We start from the raw sequence: 10,072 nt of genomic DNA, 5'->3' as shown, positions 1-10,072 counted from the left end.
TGCCTATTACAGATGCAAAGATGCAGATGATCCGTCAAGAAACAGAGAAAGATTCTACTTTGGATAGAGTTAAACGTGCTATTCAAATTGGATGGCCTGATGTCAAACAGAGTTGCATAGTTGGAGTCCAAGAATACTGGAACTGCAGAGCTGAACTGACTGTCGTAAATGGAATCATCTTTAAAGGCAGTAAGATTGTGATTCCTCATTGTCTCCGCAAGCTAATGCTGGAGAAAATCCATGAAGGCCATTTAGGCATTGAAAAATGCAGGAAACGAGCAAGAGAAGTAATGTTCTGGCCACGAATGAACCAAGACATTTCTGATATAGTGTCCTCCTGTGATACATGCTTAAAGTACCACATGTGCAATGCAAAAGAACCACTGCAGCCACATCCAGTTCCAGAAAGGCCATATCAAAAGGTTGGTGTTGACTTGTTTACATGTAACAACACAGATTTTGTCATTATCACTGATTACCATTCATTATATCCAGAAGTGTGTGGATTGAGATCAACTTCGGCTGAGAATGTGATTCGATGCATAAAGTCAGTCTTTGCTAGACATGGAATTCCTCAAGAAGTGTTTACTGACAATGGCCCACAATTTGCCAATGCCCGATTCACACAGTTTGCCAAAGAATGGGAATTTGTACATACTACATCAAGCCCATATTTTCCACAGTCCAATGGACTAATTGAAACATCTGTTGGAATTGTCAAAAAACTAATGCAGAAATCTGAAGAGAGCAAAAGTGAGTTTTATAAAGCGCTGCTTGCATATCGCAGTACGCCACTAGCATGTGGTTACTCGCCTGCACAACTTCTTATGGGAAGACGCCTGCGTACTAATCTACCTATGAAGGATGACCTGCTTGCAACAAGGACTGATGCACAGGTAAAGCAGTTTAAAGTGAATCAGAAGGAGAAACAGAAAGTATATTTCGACTCAAGAGTTAAATCTTTACCTGAGCTGCATAAGGGAGAAAAGGTGAGGATTAAGGACAAGGACAATACGTGGACACAGAAAGGTTCCATAGATGAACAAGTGCAACCTAGATCTTACACGATTCGGACAGAGGAGGGAAGGATTATTCGAAGAAATAGAAGAGACATTCTAAAAGAACCAGAGCAGAAATGTTCCAACACTGAATCGGATGGAGTACTATATTGCAACACGGAGACGGAATCAGAGACGGTCTACACGTCGAAGGAAAAGTCCTGAAAGACTGATAAAGTCATGTTAATATATCTATATCCAACAAGTGAGACAGTATGCATACGTAATTATTAGATAGATAAATGTTTGGTTATAACATGTTTTTCTTTTGCATGTCATTTTCTTAAGAGAGGAAGGTGTAGTGATATGTGCATATTAAAGGACTGTGTTGCTAGGCAGGGGATTCCCTGAGTAGGAGGGGTTTATGTGAGCACATGTTGATGTTAGTTGAGCAAGGACTCTACCAGTGATGTTGTTACTGATTAAAGAATAAACTGTTCATCTGAAGTGAGTGTCAGCATTAATTATTCTGCAAGAACCATAGAAAACACAACACTCGGGAGATGTTGCTAAACACACATTGGGTTGTTTGATAGTGATGTATACCTGGAGCTATACATTTATACCCAAAGTACAATTTGTGTGAAAAAAATACAAAAAAATTACCACCACAAACTTTGGCAAAGGCTGGTGGTAGAATTTCATGCATGGAAAGGGTTCAAATACCAGCATTTGAAATAGCTTGCGGTGTCCAGTTTTCAAAAATAAATGGTTTGATGGGTAAATTGCATTGGCTAGCTTCAAAGACACCCAAAATGTCTTTTATGTCTATTAGTGTTGCCAGGAATTACTAAGTGTGGTGTCATTCAAAATATCACAAAGGCTATCAATGGTAGCCTCCAGGTAAAATACATTTATTGGATTAGCTAAAACTGTTTTTGTCAATGATTAATGTTCATTACTGTATGCAGCGCTGTATTTGATGGAGAGTTTTTCCCCACAAGACCCCGCTTTTAAAATATGTATTTTTAAGCAAAGAATACAGGGCCCTTCAAAATTAGCATTACAGAACCGTTGTGGATGCGGCGTTGTTTTTAATGGTACTGTTTGTACCTTACCCTGATAAGTAAAAGCCCTTATTTTAAGAGCTGTAATGATTGCAATTCTTCATTTAAAAAAAAAAAACATGACATGGCACCCTGACAATAACTCATGTTTAAGTTTGGGGGAAAAAAATAATAATAAAAAAAGATATATATATACACTGCTCAAAATAATAAAGGGAACACTAAGATTACACATCCTAGATCTGAATGAATGAACTAATCGTATGACATACCGTATTTGCTCGATTATAATACGACCCTGATTATAAGACGACCCCCCCAAAATCTAAATATTAATTTAGGAAAAAAACAAAAAGCCTGAATATAAGACTACCCTATAGGAAAATAAGTTTTACTAGTAAATATTAATTCATGTAAACAATTTTTTCATATTTAATAAAAGCTATGATTAAGAAAAGCATATATTTTTTTATTTCCTTTAATTGCCAACCTGCCCCTCCCCAGTTATGCACATCTGCCCCCAAGGTTGCCACTCTGCCCCCAGAAATGCCTTAATCCCCCTTTATTTGCCACTCTGCCCCATGATGTGCCTTTTAACCCTCTATATGCCACTCTGCCTCCAGAAATGTCTTATGCCCTCCTATATGCCACTCTGCCCCATGATATGCCTTTTAACCCCCTATATGCCACAGTGGCATATAGGGGGTTAAAAGGCATTTTTGGAGATATATATATATATATATATATATATTGCTAACAGCAATCAAACTCCTATCAAGCCAAGGCAGCCAGTACATGCTGGAACCTGGGGATGATAGGAGTTTGAGTACAGCCTCCCTATGCCATGCTACCACCCCCCCTTACACATCCATGCTATCACACACACACTCATTCACAAACATTTAAATACTCATTCATTCCATTAATCACACATACACACGCTCAAACCCCCCACCCCCTTACCTGAACTGCAGATCTCCCACTCGCAGACTTCTGCAGGGGCCCGGCTGTGCGAGCAACTTCTCTGGCCCCGCCCCCAGACGAAGGAGGGGGAGGCAGAATTATGTGACACTCTACTAGCTTCCTGCTGCTAATAGAAGAGACGCTGCTCGGGACCAAAGCAACGGTAAGCAGCCTGGCCCCAGCAGACATTTTTTTGAGGTCTCATTAGAAGACGACCTAAAAAAAAAAACCTCGTCTTATAATCGAGCAAATACGGTACTTGCGTCTTTACATAGTTGAATGTGCTGACAACAAAATCACACAAAAATCCTCAATGGAAATCAAATTTATCAACCCATGGAGGTCTGGATATGGAGTCACACTCAAAATCAAAATGGAAAACCATACTACAGGCTGATCCAAATTTGATGTAATGTGCTTAAAACAAGTCACAATGAGGCTCAGTAGTGTGTGCGGCTTCCACATGCCTGTATGACCTCCCTAAAACGCCTGGGCATGCTCCTGATGAGGTTGCGGATGGTCTCCTGAGGGATGTCCTCCCAGACCTGGACTAAAGCATCCGCCAACTGCTGGACAGTCTGTGGTGCAACGTGGCGTTGGTGGATGGAGCGAAACATGATGTCCCAGATGTGCTCTATCGGATTCAGGTCTGCGGAACGGGCGGGCCAGTCCATAGCATCAATGCCTTCCTCTTGCAGGAACTGCTGACACACTCTAGCCACATGAGGTCTAGCTTTGTCTTGCATTAGGAGGAACCCAGGGCCAACCGCACCAGCATATGGTCTCACAAGGGGTCTGAGGATCTCATCTCGGTACTTAATGGCAGTCAGGCTACCTCTGGCAAGCACATGGAGGGCTGTGCGGCCCCCCAAAGAAATGCCACCCCAGACTCTGTCACGCCTGTCACACGTGCTCAGTGGGAACCTGCTTTCATCTGTAAAGAGCACAGGGCGCCAGTGGCAAATATGCCAATCCTGGTGTTCTCTGGCAAATGCCAAACGTCCTGCACGGTGTTGGGCTGTAAGCACAACCCCCACCCAGGGGCGTAACTAGAGTATTTGGCACCCGGGGCGGATCCTGTATGTGGCACCCCCCCCACACACTTTAAAACTACCTGGCCGAAGCTGAATATGACCTCCCCACACACCATAAAAAAATCTAACACTTTTAATTAAAGTAAGTAACACACCAAAATAGGACAAAACAATTAAATAACAATATATATATATATATATATATATATAATTGTTAACAGCAATCACATTCCTATCATGCCCAGGCATACCCAGATTCCAGGAGGCACTCGCAGACTTGGCATGATAGGAGTATGATTGCCCTATCTACCCCTTCTCGCTCCCTTCTGCCCTATCTATCCCTTCTCATTCCCTTCTCCCTATCTACCCCTCCTAACTATCTACCCTCTCCCTCTGTCTCCCAGCTCTGCCACTGTATGGAACAGTATAGAGTGATGGGAGTTGTGATGTACTTTAGAGCATAATTATATAATGAAAAATACATTGGAAATGGTACAGCATAACACCCATCATTCTCACACACTTACCAATCCACACAGGGCCGGCCCTACAATGGAGCTGCCTAGGGCAACAGACCTCCGGCTCCCTTGAGTGATTTTAAGCCGGGTTCAAGGGAGATCCTTGAACCGGCTTAAAATCACTCAAGGGAGCCGGTGGTCTGTTAAAGACCTCCGATACCGCTCCCTTGCGAGCCTCCTCCTCCAGCGGCGGACATTACTGTCCGTCTCTGGAGGGGTGCCGGCAAGTTGGCACCCCCCTGATGAGTGGCACCCGGTGCGGACCGCCCCCCCGCTAGGTACGCTACTGCCCCCACCTGTGGACGTCAGGCCCTCATAGAGTCTGTTTCTGACCATTTGAGTGGACACATGCACATTTGTGGCCTGCTGGAGGTCATTTTGCAGGGCTCTGGCAGTGCTCCTCCTTGCACAAAGACAGAGGTAGCGGTCCTGCTGCTGGGTTGTTGCCCTCCTCCACGTCTCCTAATGTACCGGCATGTCTCCTGGTAGCGCCTCCATGCTTTGGACACTACGCTGACAGACACAGCAAACCTTCTTGCCACAGCTCGCATTGATGTGCCATCCTGGATGAGCTGCACTACTTGAGCCACTTGTGTGGGTTGTAGACTCCATCTCATGCTACCACTAGAGTGAAAGCACCGCCAGCATTCAAAAGTGACCAAAACAGCAGCCAGGAAGCATAGGAACTGAGAAGTGGTCTGTGGTCACCACCTGCAGAACCACTCCTTTATTGGGGGTGTCTTGCTAATTGCCTATAATTTCCACCTGTTTGTTCCATTTGCACAACAGCATGTGAAATTGATTGTCCATCAGTGTTGCTTCCTGTGTGGACAGTGTGATTTCACAGATGTGTGATTGACTTCGAGTTACATTGTGTTGTTTAAGTGTTCCCTTTATTATTTTGAGCAGTGTATATATTCATACCTGGGAACTTCTCAGCTCCGGCTACCCAGAGCCTCCCCTTGCGGGACGCGTCTCGGATTGCACACTGACGTCGGGGGGCGGTCCCGCTGCCATCGGGGGGAACACACCCATGTAAAGGAAAAAATGGGCGGGGAGTGTCAGGACCCCGTGACCCAGAGGATTTGGGTCTTGATCCAGAGGAGCAGCGCTCACCCAGGTATGTATATATTTCACACACACACACACACACACACACGTTTCAGTGGCATATATATGCAGTATGATTGTGATACATGCTAATGTGTATAAACACACAACCCATGTTTGCTATTAATTATCTTACTTCTAATTGAACAGTTATCTAGACAATTGACCTGAGTTAGGACTACAATGTTATATAAAAGACAAACAAGTTACAGAATTTTAGTATGATTTTATTTCACATGTGAAATAGATTATAGTTTAGAATACCATATGTTGATCTACATTTTGTTTCCAATAAGCCATGTAAACTATATCATTGAACGTAGAATATGTAAATATAAAACATCCCAATCATTAAACCATTAATTGTTCCTAGAAATCTAAGTTAGGAAAATGAAAACAGCAAGCCATTGCATACAGAATGACTGAGAATTTTTTTATTATTATTAGAACAGGTCTGTTCAGCTCAGACAGTGACAGAGACCACATTACTCTAGGAAAATTCAACAGTGGGTTGAGTGGGCTTAGTGGCACTATACCAAGTCTATTTTTTTTCTTTTAAGTTTCAATTGACATTTAAAGAAATAGCATAATAGACATGTAAAAATTAAGTTGTAGGAAAATGAAATACATGTATTTTTTCTAGGGGCTAACACATCCGGAGTGTGTGAAAATGGGGAAAGCATTTAACACAAGATTTTGAAATGTACAGTTTCCGAAGTTCTGTCTCTCCAATGTTTTCCACTATTTCTGTATTGTTATTTAGCTTATATTAATGTTTGCCTATCTTTTGCAAGAAACCATACCATTACACAAACAGGGTTAAAAAATATCCACAAAAAATAAAAGCTTCATAAGCCAAAAAGGAGAACAAATCATTATTTTAGAGATATCTGGAATTTAAAACCACTTGTTTTGGTAGCAAGTGGATGTTACATTGGGTGAACATTTTTTTCCCCAGGACACATTTTCACATGCTACTGACCAATCCGCACAACCTGTATAAACCATGGCTTGACAAGTCCCAGGAGCCAGCTAGCCATAGCTTCTAGTTGTTGTAGAGTGATGTGAACGGGGGTACTGGTTTCTGGTCCCTAATTTCCATATTTATCTGGCTACTAACCGCTGCACAAATGTGTAAATCCGTGATATAAAACTCAGATGGGAATTGGTTACTAGTGTTATACATCTCACAATGTAGGTCAATATGTATAAAAAAAACAAGCTTGGGCCATCATTTTTGGCCTGATTACCAAAGATGTCTAGCGTGATTACCAAAGGTGTGAGAGGTAGCGGGGCTGTGCCATGTGCTACTCCAGAAAGACAGCGGGAGATTAGGCAGCTAAATGCATGGCTGAAGTCTTGGTGTAAGGAGGGCTTTGGGTTTTTAGAGCACTGGGCTGATTTTGCCTTGGGGCACAATCTGTATAGTCATGATGGATTGCACCAGAATGCAAGTGGGTCCAATGTTCTTGGGGAGAGAATGGTTAGATATTTTGAACTAGGAATGGGGGGGGGTATAAGTGTCAAGCTAGACAGTATAGAAAGGGAAGGTATTTTAGTTAGTAACCAGGTAGGTGGATCTGGGGGCTTAGTTTGTACAGATAATAGGGAGAAGCATATAGAGTGTCCCCCAAACCAAGGACAGAAAGTGCTTGCAGCATGCATGTGTGTGTTAAAATGACAAGCTAAAGGCATGTCTACAAATGCTTGCAGTTTAGGGAATAAGATCCACAAACTTGAAACATTAATGGCAACTGAGAATGTTGATTTAGTGGCTGTTACTGAGACATGGTATATGGAGAAAAATGACTTGGACATACCAGGGTGCTCTTTATATAGAAAAGACAGAAAAGGCAAGAAAGGGGGAGGGGTGGCCCTATATGTGAAAAAATAACAAAATCTAACCTAACACAACACAAATGGTGAGGAGAATAGGGTCAGTTTGGGTTACATTGCAATTTGGTAAGCACACAGTAACTCATGTAGGTGTATTTTATAGACCCCCTGGACAAGTAGAAAAGCTTGATAATCTGACAATTGAGGAAATAGCAACGACAGTGAAGGGGAACGTTATAATCATGGGTGACTTTAATCTTCCTGATGTGAACTGGAAAACCAAAGTAGCTGGTTGTGCCAAGGGTGCAGATATTCTAAACTCCCTACTGGGATTATCTTTAAAACAAGCAGTTGAGGAGCCATTAGTAAGGAGGCCATATTCAATTTAGTGTTCACAAATGGAGATACAAAAAACACAGGAAGAGACAGATCTATTAGATTAGGCAGAAAGAAGCAAAGCAAGTTCTAAAAGCTGCCAAAGCACACACACAGAAGAGAGAATTGCCCTGTCGGAAAAAGGGAGATAGAACGCTTTAGACATATAAATGAGAAAAATTTAAAGTGAAACAAGGAGCGGTAAGATTAAACGCAAAAGGAAGGTATGTAGAAGAGGTTAAAGGTCTAGCTGACTGCTTCAATTAATATTTCTGTTCAGTGTTTACAGATGAAAACGAAGGAAAGGCACCTCAGTTAGGAAAAAAAAGACTAAGTCATTTGATACATGTGAGTTTATCGAGGCAGAGGTTCTACTTCAATTGTCTAAGATAAAGACAAGCAAGTCGAAGGAGACAGATGGGATAAACCCCAAGTTGTTAAAATAGCTTGGTGGTGTACTAGCAAAACCATTATTCTTTAACGAATCAATAACGGAAGTAGTCCCAGAGGATTTGAAATTAGCAAATTTTCTGCCCATTCACAAAAAAACAATAGGGGGAAGTCGGGCAACTACAGGCCAGTAAGTCTTATATCTGTAGGGGGGAAATTAATGGAACCTATGTTAAAGAATAGGATTGTTGAACATCTTAAGTCAAATGAGTTTCAAGATCAAAAACAACATGGGTTTACCTCAAGAAGATCATGCCAAACTAATTGTATTGTTTTTTTTATTGGGTGGCTGAAATAATTGATCAAAGTGGTGCAGTAGACATTGCATATCTAGATTTCAGCAAGGTTTTTGACACTGTCCCACATAGAAGACTTATAAATAAACTGCAATCTCCGAGTTTAGATCCCAATGTTGTTGAATGGATTAGGCAGTGGGTGAGTGGCAGATAACAGTGTTGTAGTCAATGAGCAAGGTCTTGTTACCAGTGAGGTACCTCAGGGATCTGTACTTGGACCCATTCTCCTTAATATTTTTTATTTGCGATATTGATGGCAAATTATATCTATTTGCTGATGACACAAAAGTTTGCAACAGGGTTGATGTTCCTGGAGGGATAAGCCAAATAGCAAACGATTTAGGAAAACTGGTCAGAGCTGTGGCAACTGACATTTAATGTGGATAACTGCAAAGTAATGCACCTAGGGCATAAAACCCCAAGGGCAGAGTATACAATATGTGTCAGGAAAGGGATTTAGGGGTAATAATTTCAGAGGATTTAAAGGTATGTAGACAATGCAGCAGAGCAGCAGGAAATGACAGCAGAATGCTTGGTTGTATAGGGAGAGGTATTAGCAGTAGAAAGAGGGAAGTGCTTATGCCGTTGTACAGAGCATTGGTGAGACCTCACAGTATTGTATACAGTACTGGAGACTTATTTCCAGAAGGATATAGATATGTTGGAGAAAGTTCAGGGAATCTTAACATACATATAGAAACATTTACATACATAAAGGGAATCAACACGATAAAGGAAGAGACTATTTAAACAAGAGGACGTAGTCTTTAGCTAGAGGGGAAATGTTTAAAAGTATCAGGAAATATTACTTTAGTGGATGCATGGAACAGTATTCCGGCAGAAGCGGTAGATGTTAATACAGTGAAGGTGTTTAAGCAAGCATGGGACAGGCCTAAGGCTAAGCTTAATTTCAGGAATGTAGAAGTTGGGCAGACTGCATGGTTCTTATCTGCCGTCACGTCACTTTCTATGTTTCTATGTCTAAGACTTCCATGACAATGCTATCTCACACTCTAAAGATTTAATTATATTTTGATCAAGTTTAGTATATCCACATAACCTATATAATTTCAATACAAATAGGACTTTTGTTTTAAATCATTTTTTTAAACACATATTAGCAGTTCCACAGGGCTTGACAAATTAAGGAGGGTTAAAGTCCTCAAGAATGTAAGCTCACAAGCAGGGCTCTCTACACCTAATTTATCGGTTTGTCTTAGTCTGTCAACTCTCGTCTTGTCATACCCCTTGAATATATGTATTGTATTAAGCGCTGTGTAAATTGCTGGCGCTATATAAATAAAAGATAATAAAATCCATGACTACATGGATTACATTGACTAGATCAGTGTTATGGCGGCATCACTTGGGTCCATATATTTTAGTTAAACGGTTAATGGTCACAGCAGTTAGGACTGCAATCCT

This window comes from Spea bombifrons, chromosome 12 (genome assembly GCF_027358695.1).
Source record: "Spea bombifrons isolate aSpeBom1 chromosome 12, aSpeBom1.2.pri, whole genome shotgun sequence".
Taxonomy (NCBI): Eukaryota; Metazoa; Chordata; class Amphibia; order Anura; family Pelobatidae; genus Spea; species Spea bombifrons.
Note: the sequence above shows the minus strand (reverse complement) of the source record.